This window comes from Schistocerca piceifrons, chromosome 11 (genome assembly GCF_021461385.2).
Source record: "Schistocerca piceifrons isolate TAMUIC-IGC-003096 chromosome 11, iqSchPice1.1, whole genome shotgun sequence".
NCBI classification, from domain to species: Eukaryota; Metazoa; Arthropoda; class Insecta; order Orthoptera; family Acrididae; genus Schistocerca; species Schistocerca piceifrons.
In genome coordinates, this window is record NC_060148.1 from 132142574 (window position 1) to 132159198 (window position 16625).

The window sequence follows — 16625 nt, forward strand, 5'->3', positions numbered from 1 at the left end:
TAAGAAAAACGTTGATGGCTGTTACTGCATTTGAATATCTAGAAGTTTTATTTAGCGTAATTTAGTAATAAGATATCTTATACATAAGTAGGACCTGGTTCCAAGAGCGTAACAACACCAGTGTACGTGTGCTACGGCTTCTGACCAATCATCGCGTTTGTGTTTGTTTACATCAGGTTTATTGTTGCGATGAGCGGATTACAGTATCGATGTATCGTCTTCAGACAAGCCGTATTCAGTGATTCTGATGCTGAACTTGGACTCCCTGTACAGGCAAAACAATGTGGCCGTGGGTAGTAATAGGATGGTTGTGTCTGACGGTCAACAGTGCAGGTAAGGCAGGTGTCGCAGTGCACTGTGCGTCTTCAGTACAGACTGGGCATCGCTGCACGTTGTTTACCAGTACTGCACACTCCGTATTTGCGTTCAGAGGCCGAGGTCGACGTGCAATCAAATACCTAACAAGAGTTGCAAAGAGGAAGAAAATGGTCCAAATGGCTCTGAGCACTGTGGCATTTAACTTCTGAGGTCATCAGTCCCCTAGACATAAAACTACTTAAACCTAGCTAACGTAAAGACATCACAGATATCCATGCCCGAGGCAGGATTCGAACCTGCGACCTTAGCGGTCGCGCACTTCAGACTGTAGCGCCCAAAACCGCCCGGTCACCCCGGCCGGCTGCAAAGAGGACATATTGTGGGGGCCCAATTAGCTGGAGCATCGGTAACAAAGACAGCCAGCATATGGAATGTTTCAGGAGCAGCTGTTTCAACAGTCACAACAGCCTACACAAAACATGGGAAGACATCATCGTGTAAGAGTAATGGTGGACGGAAATCAGAAATAAATGACAGATATCGTCTTAAGCTAACACGAATTGTGTCGAAACAACACAAAACTACGGCGGCTAAAGTGACTGGAGTGCTGAATAGCCATCTTAGAGACCCCGTATCTATCGACACTGTCCGCCGAGAACTCCATAAGGCGAATATTCATGGACGAGCTGCTATACCGAAACCATTAGAGACGACAACGAACGGAAAGGAGCGTGAACCGTGGTGTCAGGAGGATACATCTACATTTATACTCCGCAAGCCACCCAACGGTGTGTGGCAGAGGGCACTTTACGTGCCACTGTCATTACCTCCCTTTCCTGTTCCAGTCGCGTATGGTTCGCGGGAAGAACGACTGCCGGAAAGCCTCCGTGCGCGCTCGAATCTCTCCAATTTTACATTCGTGATCTCCTCGGGAGGTATAAGTAGGGGGAAGCAATATATTCGATACCTCATTCAGAAACGCATCCTCTCGGAACCTGGACAGCAATCTACACCGCGATGCAGAGCGCCTCTCTTGCAGAGTCTGCCACTCGAGTTTACTAAACATCTCCATAACGTCGTCACGCTTACCAAATAACCCTGTGACGAAACGCGCCGCTCTTCTTTGGATCTTCTCTATCTCCTCTGTCAACCTGACCTGGTACGGATCTCACACTGATGAGCAATAATCAAGTATAGGTCGAAAGAGTGTTTTGTAAGCCACCTCCTTTGTTGATGGACTACATTTTCTAAGGACTCTCGCATTGAATCTCAACCTGGCACCCGCCTTAGCAACAATTAGTTTTGTATGATCGTTCCACGTCAAATCGTTCCACACGCATACTCCCAGATATTTTACAGAAGTAACTCCTACCAGTGTTTGTTCCGCTATGATATAATCGTAAAATAAAGGATCCTTCTTTCTATGTATTCACAATACATTACATTTGTCTATGTTCAGGGTAGTTGCCACTCTGCACCAAGTGCCTATCCGCTGCAGATCTTCCTGCATTTCGCTGCAATTTTCTAATTCTGCAACTTCTCTGTATACTACAGCATTTGATATTGTGTCTTTTCAACCAGCAGCTTATCTTGCCCGACACAGAGGCACAATGCCAAGTTTCTTTTCCTGCTCTTCGTCGGTGGTCTTATTCTGGTATTTCCCAGAAATCACTTCTTTCATCTGATGGGCCTTGCGTAGGCGGCTCAGTTCGTGGGGCAGGTTATTGTCGTCTGATATTACTGTTGCACGACGCACCAATGTTTGTAATACTGTGCGCTTCTGTGCTGGATGATGATGGCTGGTGGCGTGCAGGTACAGGTCTGTATGTGTGGGTGGGTTTTCTGTAGACGCTGTGGCCAAGGCACCCATTTTGTTTACGGTGGACAAGGACGTCGAAGAAGTGCAATGCATTACCTTTTTCCAAAAAAATGGTTCAAATGGCTCTGAGCACTATGGGACTCAACATCTTAGGTCATAAGTCCCCTAGAACTTAGAACTACTTAAACCTAACTAACCTAAGGACATCACACACACCCATGCCCGAGGCAGGATTCGAACCTGCGACCGTAGCAGTCCCGCGGTTCCGGACTGCAGCGCCAGAACCGCTAGACCACCGCGGCCGGCACCTTTTTCCACCTCCATGGTGAACTGGATATTACTGTTGAGGCCGGCCGGTGTGGCCGAGCGGTTCTAGGCGCTACAGTCTGGCACCGCGCTGCTGCTTCGGTCGCAGGTTCGAATCCGGCCTCAGGCATGGATGTGTGTGATGTCCTGAGGTTAGTTAGGTTTAAGTAGTTCTAAGTAAAGACCTCACATATTAAGTCACATAGTGCTCAGAGCCATTTGAACCATTACTGTTGATGGCATTGAGGTGTTGCAAAAGCTCGTCTAGTTTCTCGCGTCCGTGTGGCCAAATGACGAACGTGTCGTCAACGTATCGAAAGAAACACTTCGGCTTGAATGGCGCAATATTTATGTCAATATCCTCAAAATTCTCCATGAAGAGGTTGGCAACAGCTGGAGCGAACGGGCAACCCATTACGGCAAGCAACCTGAATAGGGGCGGTGGCTTGCAGCTCAGCGCTGCGTGGGATCCAGCGAACGCGCGGTTCAAGAGGGCACGTCGAACGCCGACTCAAAACATGCCCGTATATGGCAGTGGCAATGTCACGGGCACCAGTGACGTCACAGCCGGCAGCTAGCGTATACAAGGGCGCACCAACAGCCCACTGGCAGTCATAACACTTGACAATGGCCAAGGAGTGCTTGGTCGAGAGCTCGTGTAGTTCTAAGCAATTGGCGCGGTTGGAAACCCGAGAACATTTTATTCAATGTTATCACCGCGACATTATTTTGCCTCTCCACTTCACTTGCTCCCTTGCACGTCGCTGAGCTCTTGTAACTGCAGCGTTGTGTAAATCTATAGCTATGTTCGGTACTCTCTCTAGGTGATAGAGAATTTACTCGCTTGTGCATCTGCAGCTCCCCATTCCCGCCACTTTCGTTTGTGGCCGAGCTCTGCGTATACCGTATGTGTGGAGAAAATCTGCGATGAGGGGTAGGCGCGGTCCTCTGCGTGGCTGAGCGAACCACCAGTGGCTAGCGGCCACCTACCTCGCCACAGCAGGCCCCTGTATATGGAGTGACCAGCGAGCGGGCAGCGAGGCAAGGACCCTCGCCGGCGGACCCAGTTTCTCAGATTTCTGGGCGTGGCCGTCCCCCCCCCCTCCCCCCCTCTCTCTCTCTCTCTCTCTCTCTCTCTCTCTCTCTCTCGCCACTGCCAACTTACTGCCCCCCAGCCCGCCTGTATACATGTGCTGCTGCAGACTCCGCCCTGTCTACCGCTAGCCCAGCCATTCCTATCTGTAGCCGTCAATTTTTCTTTTTAATCGTTTTTTAATCAGTTTAATAAGCCACTGCTGCAAAATACTAACATGAATTCTTTACAGACGAATGGAAAACCGGGGCGCAGCCGACCTCGAGGAAGATCAGTTTGCATTCCGTAGAAAAGTTGGAGCTCGTGAGACAATACTGACCTTACGACTTATCTTAGAAGCTAGATTAACGAAAGGCAAACCTACGTGTCTAGCATTTGTAGACTTGGAGAAAGCTTTTGACAATGTTGCCTGGAATACTCTCTTTCAAATTCTAAAGGTGGCAAGGGGTAAAATACAGGGAGCGAAAGGCTATTTACAATTTGTACAGAAAGCAGATTGCAGTTATAAGAATTGACGGACATGAAAGGAAGCAGTGGTTGGAAAGGGAGTGAGACAAGGTTATAGCCTCTCCCCGATGTTCTTCCACCTGTATATTGAGCAAGCAGTAAAGGAAACAAACGAAAGATTCGGAGTCCAGGGGGAAGAAATAAAAAAAACTTTGGGGTTTGCCGATGACATTGTAAGTCTGTCAGAGACAGCAAAGGCCTTGGAAGAGCAGTTGAACGGAATGGACAGTGTCTTGAAAGGAGGATGTAAGATGAACATCAACAAAAGCAAAACGAGGATAATGGAATGTACTGGAATTATGTCGGGTGATGCTAAGGGAGTTAGATTAGGAAATGAGACACTTAAAGTAGTAAAGGAGGTTTGTTATTTGGGGAGCAAAATAACTGATGTTGGTCGAAGTAGAGAGGATATAAAATGTACTGGCAATAGCAAGGAAAGCATTTCTGAAGAAGATAAATTTGTTAACATCGAGTATGAATTTGTTAGGAAGTCGTTTCTGAAAGTATTTGTATGGAGTGTAGCCATGTATGGATCTGAAACATGTAGGATAAATAGTTTGGACAAGAATAGAAGCTTTCGAAATGTGGTGTTACAGAAGAGTGCTAGAGATTAGATGGGTAGATCACATAACTAATGAGGAAGTATTGAATAGGATTGGGGAGAGGAGGAGTTTGTGGCACAGCTTGACTAGAAGAAGGGATCGGTTGGTAGGACATGTTCTGAGGCATCAAGGGTTCACCAATTTAGTATCGGAGGGCAGCGTGGAGGGTAAAAATCGTAGAGGGAGACCAAGACATGAATACACTAAGCAGATTCAGAAGGATGCAACAAACGCTTGGCATTAGAACAGGTGCAACATTGCTGAAACAAACAACAATCTCCCTGTTGATGTCTGTTCGTGACTTGGTACGGCCGAACTTGCAGTGCGCAAGACTTTATACTGTTTATGGTCGCAGTTCTCTCCAGGACTACTTCAGACATTAGTAGTGTCCATGCCACATCGTGTTGTGGCGCTTCTGCGTGCTCACGGGGACCCTACACGATATTAGGCAGATGCACCAGTTCCTTTGGCTTTTTACTGCATTTACACATTATGTTGTCCTGATCTACAAAATTGCAAGTAAATCCGTGATCGTTGCCTCTCCTTGTGAAATAAAGTGAACTCTCACAGGATATTGGTGGCGCGCCGCGTCAAAACGAGTGAGAAAAGGCACGATCGTTGTTGTTGGGTCTTCAGTCTTGAGACTGGTTTGATGCAGCTCTCCATACTACTCTATCCTGTGCAAGCTTCTTCATCTCCCAGTATCTACCGCAACCTACATCCTTCTGAATCTGTTTGGTGTATTCATCTCTTGGTCTCCCTCTACGACTTTTACCCTCCACGCTGACCTCCCAATACCAGATTTGTGATCCCTTGATGCCTCAGAACATGTCCTACCAACCGGTCCCTCCTTCTGGTCAAGTTGTGCCACAAACGTCTCCCCAATCCTATCCTATACCTCCTCATTAGTTATATGATTTATCCTTCTGATCTTCAGCATTCTTCAGTTGCACCACATTTCGAAAGCTTCTATTCTCTTCTTGTGTAAACTATTTATCGTTTACGTTTCAGTTCCACACAAATACTTTCAGAAACGACTTCCTGACACTTAAACCTATACTCGATGTTAACAACTTTCTCTTCTTCAGAAACGCTCTCCTTGCCATTGCCGGTCTACATTTTATATCCTCTCTACTTCGACCATCATCAGTTATTTTGCTCCCCAAATAGCAAAACTCCTTTACTACTTTAAGTGTCTCATTTCCTAATCTAATTCCCTCTGCATCACCCGATTTAATTTGACTACATTCCATTATCCTTGTTTTGCTTTTGTTGATGTTCATCTTACACCCTCCTTTCAAGACACTGTCCATTCCATTCAACTGCTCTTGCAGGTCCTTTGCTGTCTCTGACAGAATTACAATGTCATCGGCGAACCTCAAAGTTTTTACTTCTTCTCCATGAATTTTAATACCTACTCCGAATTTTTCTTTTGTTTCCTTTACTGCTTGCTCAATATACAGATTGAATAACATCGGGGAGAGGCTACAACCCTGTCTCACTCCTTTCCCAACCACTGCTTCCCTTTCATGTCCCTCGACTCTTATAACTGCCATCTGTTTTCTGTACAAATTGCAAAATAACCTTTCGCTCCCTGTATTTTACCCTTGCCACTTTCAGAATTTGAAAGACAGTATTCCAGTCAACATTGTCAAAAGCTTTCTCTAAGTCTACAAATGCTAGAGAGATATGTTTGCCTCACATGTTCCAACATTTCTACGGAATCCAAACTGATCTTCCCCGAGGTCGGCTCCTACCAGTTTTTCCATTCGTCTGTAAAGAATTCGTGTTCGTATTTTGCAACCGTGGCTTATGAAACTGATTGTTCGGTAATTTTCACATCTGTCAACACCTGCTTTTTTGGGATCGGAAGTATTATATTCTTCTTGCAGTCTGAGGGTATTTCGCCTGTATCATAGATCTTACCGGATGGTAGAGTTTTGTCAGGGCTGGCTCTCTCAAGGCTATCACTAGTTCTAATGGAATGTTGTCTACTGCCGGGGCCTTGTTTCGACTTAGGTCTTTCAGTGCTCTGTCAAATTCTTCACGCAATACCATATCTCCCATTTCATCTTGTTCTACCTCCTGTTCCATTTCCATAATAATGCAGTATTTCAAACCAGTAAAAATCTTACGAATAGAAATTACTCCGGTTTTTAAAAAAATGTTTATTTAAAAACGAAAAAAGTTTTGTGCCATTGCTATGGCTAATTGGTATTTGTTCTTTCACTCCTTCACCAGTAAAAAATTGTTATAACAGAGCACACAAATACCGTGGCGACACAGTAGGCAGTGGAATGATATGCGTGTGGGTTGTGTATTGCGCAAGGCGCTCGGCATTATGGCCGAGTTCCAGAATGGCCGGATTTTATTCCTTACGCTCGTCCCGAGAGCGAAACTGGTAATTTGCACAAGTCGTGGAACTGGCAGTGCTGTGTAATTGTGTGGTGGCGGCGACCACAGCGCGGCGCTACAAGTTTTTGTCGGCAGTCCGGGGTGAGTGGAAATTGCGACTGGTCCTCGCAGACCCCTGTGGCTGGCTGGTCACGTCTGGTGTCTGAGGCAGCGCCAGGGAAGGTAGGGCGCCTGCAGTCCGCGCAAGGGTTATGCGGGTAGCGCACTTTGACCCGCAACGTTTCGGCGCTCAAGGCTGACGTCATCTTCAGAGGCAATAAGACAGTGTATCCAGGCGAATGTGTTTGGCACAGTTGGCACCCGGTGTGTCACGACATTCGGTTTCATAATACCACGACTTGCTCGCTGTGTAGTGCGGTCAGCCTCGATTGTAGCTACCGGCAACTTCGCAGGAACGCTGCTGAGGATGCTTGCACAATCCACGGCGAAACTACACGACTAGTAAAAAGTTTTACCGATATGGTTCATTACACCACGCAATCGTACTGGGTGTATCAAAAACAACCACCCGACTTGACAAGAGTATACAGAGGGGTCCAAAAAAATGTATCCAATGTTGAAAAGTCCGTAACTCGCAAATTAATTGACGGAGTTGTCTCATCGTCGGTAGTGTAACAGTTTGTACTTTCGGCAGTCGCCACACAAGCGTTGTATTGGGTTGTTTTGTTTTGTCAGATGATAGTCGCCAGATAGTCAGTGTCTGGTTCTCAGTTGCACCTAGTTACTCGAGCAAACATGGCTGGCGCAAGGCTTACATTCGATGAAAGGAAGTCAGTTTTGAAGTGGTATTTTAAGGGCGAAAACATTGAGGTTCAACGGCAATGGCGAAATGAGTATCAAACAGAGCCACTGACACGTTTAAGGATTCGTCGCATTCGAGGCAACAGCAAAGTGCAAGTGCTACACCCCACGAATGCTACACGCAATGAACGAGGGCGACCCAGATACTGCGAGTGGTTTACTGACATGGCGCGCAGCGATGAAGAGTTTGCAGCGATCATTGTGTGGTCTGATGAGGCACAGTTCAAACTCAGTGGTACAGTAAATCGCAACAATTGCATCTACTGGGCCGCCGAAAATCCGAACGCCCGTGTAGACAGAGCCGTGAATTTGCTGGGAGTAAATGTGTGGTGTGGGTTGTCTTACTGGTAATTGATTGGGCACAGTTACCGGCGAGGTGTACCTTCAGAAACTTCAGGCATCCATTTTACCTGCCTGCCTACGGAAGTGTTTACTTTCATCAAGATGGTGCCCCAGCCCGCTACCAAAATCATGTTAAGGCGTATGTCGTCGAAAATCTACCAGGAAGATGGATAGGCCGTAGAGGTGCTGTGGAGTATCCACCACGTTCCCCAGACCTAACTCCTCTGGACTTTTACCTGTGGGGAACACTAAAGGACGCCGTTTATCGACAATAGCCACGCACATTGGATGAACTTCGAGAATCCATCGTACATTCGTGTGCAAATATCCCACAGAACACGTTGCAGTCAGTAGTTAGTGCTGCAGTTCGGCGGCATCGTCTGTGTGTGCATGTTAATGGCGACCATTTCGAACACCTACAGTGATATCTTTAAGTTGGACTTTAAGCTACACTTTAACCGAAAATGAGACAAATCCGTGAATTAGTTTGCAAGTTATGGACTTTTAAATAGTGAATGCATTTTTTGGACCCCTCTGTATTTCTGAAACTAACAAACATAAATGAATGTTGATTTTTTTTATGAACGAAAAACAGTTTTTTTCATATCTTTCCATCGGTGTTCAATATGCCTTCCTTGAGATGCACAGCGTATGTCAGTGCGGTATTCAGATTGTTCCCACACTGCAGCGGGAATGTCTCGAGTTACAGCTTCCACAGCTGCTGTTATGCGGTGTCTCAGTTCATTGCTTGTTGTCGGTAAAGGAGGCACAGAGACTATTTTATAAACCCCCACAAGAAATAATCATGTACAGTCAGGTCCGGTGACAACTGGAGACCAATAACGTAAGGCTGAATCATTTGGTCCAGTGCGACCGGTCCATCGTTCAGTAATCCTCTGATTTAAAAATTCCCACACTTCCAGATGTGTGTGTGGCGGTGTCCCACCCTGTTGGTAAACCAAGTCGTTCGAATCAGTCTCCAACTGTGGGAAAAGAAAGTTCTCAAGCATATCAAGATATGTGTTCTCGGGAAAGAGAAATGGACCATCCACCTTTTCCCGTGAAACTGCGCGAAACAGTACATTATGGAGAGTCCCTCTCATGTTGTACAACTTCATGTGGCTCTTCCCTACCCCGTATTCTCACATTATGACGGTTCACCTTTCCATTTAAACGGGATGTTGGCTCGTCACTAAATACTAAGCGTGGAAGAATCATCCTCCATCTTTCCAAGATCTAAATTACGGAACTTCACACGTTGTTGTCTGTCACCTCCACGAAGAGCTTGCAGAGGATGAACTTTGTACGGCCTCACACCACACGCCAGACTGACATCGGGGACATGTTGAGCTGTCGAGCTGCTGCATGGCGAACGGATTTCTGCGGGCTCCTTGTGACGTCTGTGTCACACTCGGGGACGGCCCGGCGATTTGCCTTTACACAAACTACCTGTTTCTCGGAATTCTTCGTAGCAGGATCCACACCGTACCTAGTACGGAGCTCACGCTCAACAGCTAATTACGGACCTGTACTGCGCAAAACGTAGAACACAAAACGCTGCCTGTTCTCCAGACACCATTTTTACTAGAACTGAAGTGGGTGCACACTTCTGCTACCTAGCGGGGACGATGTAAGGCTCGAGAGTTTGCTCTTCTCGAACAGTACGTTGTTCATACACTCCTGGAAACTGAAATAAGAACACAGTGAATTCATTGTCCCAGGAAGGGGAAACTTTATTGACACATTCCTGGGGTCACATACATCACATGATCACACTGACAGAACCACAGGCACATAGACACAGGCAACAGAGCATGCACAATGTCGGCACTAGTACAGTGTATATCCACCTTTCGCAGCAATGCAGGCTGCTATTCTCCCATGGAGACGATCGTAGAGATGCTGGATGTAGTCCTGTGGAACAGCTTGCCATGCCATTTCCACCTGGCGCCTCAGTTGGACCAGCGTTCGTGCTGGACGTGCAGACCGCGTGAGACGACGCTTCATCCAGTCCCAAACATGCTCAATGGGGGACAGATCCGGAGATCTTGCTGGCCAGGGTAGTTGACTTACACCTTCTAGAGCACGTTGGGTGGCACGGGATACATGCGGACGTGCATTGTCCTGTTGGAACAGCAAGTTCCCTTGCCGGTCTAGGAATGGTAGAACGATGGGTTCGATGACGGTTTGGATGTACCGTGCACTATTCAATGGCCCCTCGACGATCACCAGTGGTGTACGGCCAGTGTAGGAGATCGCTCCCCACACCATGATGCCGGGTGTTGGCCCTGTGTGCCTCGGTCGTATGCAGTCCTGATTGTGGCGCTCAGCTGCACGGCGCCAAACACGCATACGACCATCATTGGCACCAAGGCAGAAGCGACTCTCATCGCTGAAGACGACACGTCTCCATTCGTCCCTCCATTCACGCCTGTCGCGACACCACTGGAGGCGGGCTGCACGATGTTGGGGCGTGAGCGGAAGACGGCCTAACGGTGTGCGGGACCGTAGCCCAGCTTCATGGAGACGGTTGCGAATGGTCCTCGCCGATACCCCAGGAGCAACAGTGTCCCTAATTTGCTGGGAAGTGGCGGTGCGGTCCCCTACGGCACTGCGTAGGATCCTACGGTCTTGGCGTGCATCCGTGCGTCGCTGCGGTCCGGTCCCAGGTCGACGGGCACGTGCACCTTCCGCCGACCACTGGCGACAACATCGATGTACTGTGGAGACCTCACGCCCCACGTGTTGAGCAATTCGGCGGTACGTCCACCCGGCCTCCCGCATGCCCACTATACGCCCTCGCTCAAAGTCCGTCAACTGCACATACGGTTCACGTCCACGCTGTCGCGGCATGCTACCAGTGTTAAAGACTGCGATGGAGCTCCGTATGCCACGGCAAACTGGCTGACACTGACGGCGGCGGTGCACAAATGCTGCGCAGCTAGCGCCATTCGACGGCCAACACCGCGGTTCCTGGTGTGTCCGCTGTGCCGTGCGTGTGATCATTGCTTGTACAGCCCTCTCGCAGTGTCCGGAGCAAGTATGGTAGGTCTGACACACCGGTGTCAATGTGTTCTTTTTTCCATTTCCAGGAGTGTATATATACAGTTGTGGTCGTCTTCAGTCCAGAGACTGGTTTGATGCAGCTCTCCATGCTACTCTAACCTATGCAAGGTTCTTCATCTCCCAGTACCTACTGCAACCTACATCCTTCTGAATCTGTTTAGTGAATTCATCTCTTGATCTCCGTCTACGATTTTTACCCTCCACCCTCCCCTCCAGTACTACATTGGTGATCCCTTGATCCCTTCTTCTAGTCAAGATGTGCCACAAACTCCTCCCCAATTCTATTCAATACCTCCTCATTAGTTATATGATCTACCCATCTAATCTTCAGCATTCTTCTGTAGCACCACATTTCGAAAGCTTCTATTCTCTTCTTGTCCAAACTAGTTATCGTCCACGTTTCACTTCCATACAAATACTTTCAGAAATGATTTCCTGACACTTAAATCTATACTCGATGTTAACAAATTTCTCTTCTTCAGAAACGCTTTTCTTGCCATTGCCAGTCTACATTTTATATCCTCTCTACTTCGACCATCATCAGTTATTTCGCTCCCCAAATAGCAAAACTCCTTTACTACTTTAAGTGTCTCATTTCCTAATCTAAGTCCCTCAGCATCACCCGATTTAATTCGACTACATTCCACTATCCTCGTTTTCCTTTAGCTAATGTTCATCTTATATTCTCCTTTCAAGACACGGTCCGTTCCGTTCAACTGCTCTTCGAAGGCCTTTGCTGTCTCTGACAGAATTAATATATAATAGTTACGATTTTCTTTAAACCGGAAGATCCTTTTTGATAATGCCTGTATACAAAATGATTCTCATATTAACGTTCAAAATCCCCTGAAGCGCCGTATGTTACGCAGAAACAAGTAATTCAATATAATCTCCATGGGTCTCTCAATGTCGGGAAATGCGCCAAAAGTGGAGGACAAGTGTTGAATGTGTGACGCTACATTTGCCGCCACACGTGTCTAATATGGAATCACTCGTGTCAGCGTCGTGCACTGCGCATCCGGTGCTTTTAGGCATAAGTAAGAATCACCCCGTATATTACTTGTCTGGCAGCATCAATGGTGGCGTCATGGTTCAAGTTTTCACAGGTTTTACACGGTGGTACAATGTTACATACAGGTTACACTTCTCAGGCCTTAACATCAGTGGTATGTACAGGGTGACAAATATTGAACTACATGAAAAAGATGTAAGTTAGTTACATACTACGGCGTGCAGACGCTTTGTTTAACATGTAAACATCAGTACAGATATTCGGATTTAGCTTATGACATGTTCCATATGCCTGCCATCACTGGCGATGGTGTGGCGCGGGCAAATACCGAAATTCTGCATGACCCTCTGGAGTGTCGGAACACCGGTACTGTGTATGACCTCCTGGATGGCTGTTTTCAGCTCGGCAATGGTTTTGGTGCTATTGCTGCAAACCTCGTCATTAATGTAGCTTCGCAAAAAGGAGTCACACGTCTCGAGATCGGCAGAATATGGCGGCCAATCGAGGCCCATGCCAGTGGCCTCCGGGTACCCCAGAGCCAGAATGTGATCCCCAAACTGGTCCTCCAGGACATCGACCACTCTCCTGCTTCGATGGGGTCGAGCTCCGTCTTGCGTGAACCACATCGTGTCGAAATCAGGGTCATTTCGGATAACGAGGATGAAATCACCTTCCGAAACCTTCGCGTACCGTTCGGTAGTCACCCTGCCATCGAGGAATATCGCAGAGATTATTCCGTGACTGGACACTGCACACCACACAATAACTCACTGAGGGTGAAGACACTTCTCGATCGCGAAATGTGTATTCTCAGTCCCCCAAATGCGCCAATTTTGTTTGTTGACGAAGCTATCGAAATGAAAGTGGGCTTCGTTGGTAAACCAAACAACTATCAGCGTAGTATTTCTCATCATGCTCCTCAGCCAAACGCGCACTTTGAACGTCCTAACGTAGACCGTTCAAAAGATACGACGATTTTATTTCATATATTGCAATAATTGTCACCTTGTATATAAAGATTACTATACACTGCAGGAAAAGGGTATCACCTTCAAGGAGCTGAGTAGTAGATCACAACTGGAGAAAACTTAGCAAGCTGAGAACGCTTAAAATGTACCGGTTTCGACAGCGCCGTGCTGTCATCGGATCTGCAAGGGCGAGAACAGAAGCTAGTAGGAAAATATTTTGTAACATTACGTTTCTAGCATTTCTAGACTTGGAGAAAGCTTCTGACAATGTTGACAGGAATACCCTCCTTCAAATTGTGACGGTGGCAGTGGTAAAATATAGGGAGCGAAAGGCTATGTACAATTTGTATAGAAACCAAATGGCAGTTACAAGAGTTGAGGGGCATGAAAGGGAAGCAGTGGTCGGGAAGGGAGTGAGACAGGGTTGTAGCCTCTCCCTGATGTTATTCAATCTGTATATTGAGCAAGCAGTAAAGAAAACAAAACAAAAATTCGGAGTAGGTATTAAAATCCGTGGAGAAGAAACAAAAACTATGAGGTTCGCCGATGACAATGTAATTCTGTCAGAGACAGCAAAGGACTTGGAAGAGCAGTTGAACGGAATGGACAGTGTCTTGAAAGGAGGATATAAGATGAACATCAACAAAAGCAAAACGAGGATAATGGAATGCAGTCAAATTAAGTCGGGTGATGCTGAGGGAATTATATCAGGAAATGAGACGCTTAAAGTAGTAAAGGAGTTTTGCTCTTTGAGGAGCAAAATAACTGATGATGGTCGAAGTAGAGAGGATATAAAATGTACTGGCAATAGCAAGGAAAGCATTTCTGAAGAAGATAAATTTTTTAACATCGAGTATGGATTTGTTAGGAAGTCGTTTCTGAAAGTATTTGTATGGAGTGTAGCCATGTATGGAAGTGAAACATGGACGATAACTAGTTTGGACAAGAAGAGAATAGAAGCCTTCGAAATGTGGTGCTACAGAAGAATGCTGAAGATTAGATGGGTAGATCACATAACTAACGAGGAAGTATTGAATAGAATTGAAGAGGAGTTTGTGGCACATCTTGACTAGAAGAAGGGATCGGTTGGTAGGACATGTTCTGAGGCTTCAAGGGATCACCAATTTAGTACTGGAGGGGAGGGTGGAGGGTAAAAATCGTAGAGGGAGACCAAGAGATGAATACGCTAAGCAGATTCAGAAGGATGTAGGTTGCAGTAGGTACTGGGAGATGAAGAAGCTTGCACAGGATAGAGTAGCATGGAGAGTTGCATCAAACGAGGCTCAGGACTGAAGACAACAAAAACAAGAACAACAACAACATCTTATGCTTCAAACTTTTTTGCTACATATTCTCCCATCAGTGTTGCAAGTAACTTCGCATAGCATATGCAGTTCCCACTACCTTCAAGATCTCCAGACATCTGCATGTGAAATATCAAAGTATTGTTTACAAACATAGACGTGACTGTATTGCGCCGATTACCAATGTTGAGCACCGCCAGGTGGCAACTGACGGAGAAGTGACGCAAAGCCGACGTCCAACAGGTGGCGCTGTGGCGGCTCAATGAGTTACCGTCTTCTGTATATACGTCTTACGCTATACACAAGATGATACAGCAAAATAGTTGATGCTTGTATTAATTAATCCTGTGTAATAATAATAAGCGCAATAATTTTAATATCGTGTAATTTTTTCTGCTGACCTTGTTGGTCGTGGTGATGGCAGTACTGTGTGTTTTGTCTCGTGACGTGGTTCCTCTCTTTGTTCCAGGTAAGCGGTATTACGCAGTCGCGTGTCTGCCTGCGGTAAGTTTCGACAATGAAGATTTAGGATTTTCCTTGCCTATCTTTCTGTGAGAGACACATGATTCTGAGAATGGAGATGCAGGTTCATTCGTCTAAAGGTATGGCAATGCGTCAGAGAACCCCCCTATAGTAACAAAACCTTCGACATGTCTGGCACCTATGCCATACAAAAAGGTTACTAAAAACGAGGAAACGTGTGGGTGGAATGGAACAGAACGAAGTGTCGCAGTATACAGAAGCATTCAGCGTAACGGCACTTCTACGTTTTACAGCGAAAACTTCTACTATTAGTTTGACTCGCAAGAACTTATGTTTGCCACTGTGGAAACTATTTTGCACTGTGAATTAGACGCAGTACTAGTTACTCTCCATTGGCAAAAGATTCCGGAATAGTCCCCCATTCGGATCTCCGGGAGGGGACTGCCATGGGGGAGGTTACCATGAGAAAAAGATTGAATAATCTACGAAAGGATAACATTCTACGAGTCGGGGCGTGGAATGTCAGAAGCTTGAACGTGGTAGGGAAACTAGAAAATCTGAAAAGGGAAGTGCAAAGGCTCAATCTAGATATAGTAAGGGTCAGTGAAGTGAAGTGGAAGGAAGACAAGGATTTCTGGTCAGATGAGTATCGGGTAATATCAGCAGCAGCATAAAATGGTATAACAGGTGTAGGATTCGTTACGAATAGGAAGGTAGGGCAGAAGGTGTGTTACTGTGAACAGTTCAGTGACCGGGTTGTTCTAATCAGAATCGACAGCAGACCAACACCGACAACGATAGTTCAGGTATACATGCCGACGTCGCAAGCTGAAGATGAACAGATAGAGAAAGTGTATGAGGATATTGAAAGGGTAATGCAGTATGTAAAGGGGGACGAAAATCTAATAGTCATGGGCGACTGGAATGCAGTTGTAGGGGAAGGAGTGGAAGAAACGGTTACAGGAGAATATGGGCTTGGGACAAGGAATGAAAGAGGAGAAAGACTAATTGAGTTCTGTAACAAGTTTCAGCTAGTAATAGCGAATACCCTGTTCAAGAATCACAAGAGGAGGAGGTATACTTGGAAAAGGCCGGGAGATAGGGGAGATTTCAATTAGATTACATCATGGTGAGACAGAGATTCCGAAATCAGATACTGGATTGTAAGGCGTACCCAGGAGCAGATATAGACTCAGATCACAATAGAGTTGTGATGAAGAGTAGGCTGAAGTTCAAGACATTAGTCAGGAAGAATCAATAGGCAAAGAAGTGGGATACGGAAGTACTAAGGAATGACGAGATACGTTTGAAGTTCTCTAACGCTGGAGATACAGCAATAAGGAATAGCGCAGTGGGCAGTACAGTTGAAGAGGAATTGACATCTCTAAAAAGGGCAATCACAGACGTTGGGAAGGAAAACATAGGTACAAAGAAGGTAGCTGCGAAGAAACCATGGGTAACAGAAGAAATACTTCAGTTGATTGATGACAGGAGGAAGTACAAACATGTTCCGGGAAAATCAGGAATACAGGGATACAAGTCGCTGAGGAATGAAATAAATAGGAAGTGCAGGGAAGCTAAGACGAAAT